Source organism: Argopecten irradians, chromosome 15 (genome assembly GCF_041381155.1).
Source record: "Argopecten irradians isolate NY chromosome 15, Ai_NY, whole genome shotgun sequence".
NCBI lineage: Eukaryota > Metazoa > Mollusca > Bivalvia > Pectinida > Pectinidae > Argopecten > Argopecten irradians.
Genome location: NC_091148.1, coordinates 21696062 through 21697724, shown reverse-complemented (window position 1 = coordinate 21697724; position 1663 = coordinate 21696062).

The following is a 1663-nucleotide window of genomic DNA, read 5'->3' as shown; positions in this document are numbered from 1 at the left end:
TGACTATCCGTAAAGTCTAAAATATTTCCGTCAAACACAAGTTCTAACATTTCATCTATTTCATTTCTATTTGAGATAAAAGTACGTCGGTTTTATCAGGGTTAAAAGTGACCAACCAGGTTTTGGCCCACGTATTCAGAGCTTCAAGATCTCTATTTAGGATAGTTTGAATTTCAAAACAGGAAGATGAGGAATATTGGAGAGAGGTATCATCAGCGAACAGACGAGATGCAGAATAAAAAATATCGGATATATCGTTTATGTATATCAAAAATAAAAGAGGTCCTTGGATAGAACCTTGCGGAACTCCGGCATCAATAGAGCTCAATTTGGAGACGGATTCATCTATACAAACCATTTGCTGCCTTTGATTTAAGTAGTCCTTTAACCAAACGATCACCTCACCACCAATTCCATATGACTTTAATTTTACTAATAGACCTTTATGCCAGACACGGTCAAAGGCTTTAGAAATATCACAAAATACAATACAGGTATGTTTTTTTTCTTCAAGCGATAAACAAATGTTATGATACATTTCTATTAATTGATAACCAGTGGAGTGACCTGGAAAAAACCTGGTATTTATAAAACAAGGAGTTGTCATGAAAATAGTTATAGATATGCTTAAAAATGACACGTTCAAAAACTTTACCCACAGTTGATAATAGAGAAATTGGACGATAGTTCGATGGAGAGTGCTTGTCACCCTTTTTAAATAATGGCATAACTTTTGCTAGTTTCCATGACCTGGGGTATACACCAGTAGTTAGTGACATATTAAATAATTATTTCAAGTGGTTTACAAATAGTGTTACAAACATTTTTTAACATATGGTGACTGATTTCATCATGATCCGAGGCCTTGCCGAGTTTCAAAGTTTTTAAGACATCTTTAATTTCACTATGATTTAATCTAATAGCATTAAGAGTTTTGTTGGTTTTGAGTGCTACATCGGGGAGAGGGGTAGTACTATCATCAATACGGGTTATACTACAAAAATAATCATTTAACAAATTAGATTTATCTTCATCGCTATTTAATATCCAATAAGCCTTGATTCAATGAGTGAATTTGTGAACCGCATTTTGGTCCTGTTCTCAATGTTAATTGTAATGAATATCTTCTCATTATGCATAATGAAAACGATATTCAACACATTTTGCAAGAATAGGACCAGAATTCGGATCGAATTATCTGATTTATTGACATGTTTTTTTTTTAAATATTTTTTATCTATTGATTTATTTATACGTATTCATTTATTTACTGGGGATGGGGGTGAATGTTGGTGATAATATAAAATTATAGTGTTATGCTGGAATATAACATCATACAGAAACAGTATTGTATACTCCGCTGGTGCTATGTTTCATGAAATTACATACTGATTGAAATTATTTTTATTTCGGAGTCATGTTCTGATTGCCTCTGCTCTCACATTACTTGAGTTCAAATTCATTTTCACCGTCTTGCCACATCGACTGAAAACGATATTTCGTCACAGTATGCACATACTTTAAACTATGTTGTTTTCTTTGGATCAAATTATTACATCAGCGAAGAGTATTCCCTCAAACTATTTTGTCTCCGTCATGAACATTTGGAAGTAGAAATCTGATCCGTATGAAACATCATTAAAATGTGACTCTAAATGGGATG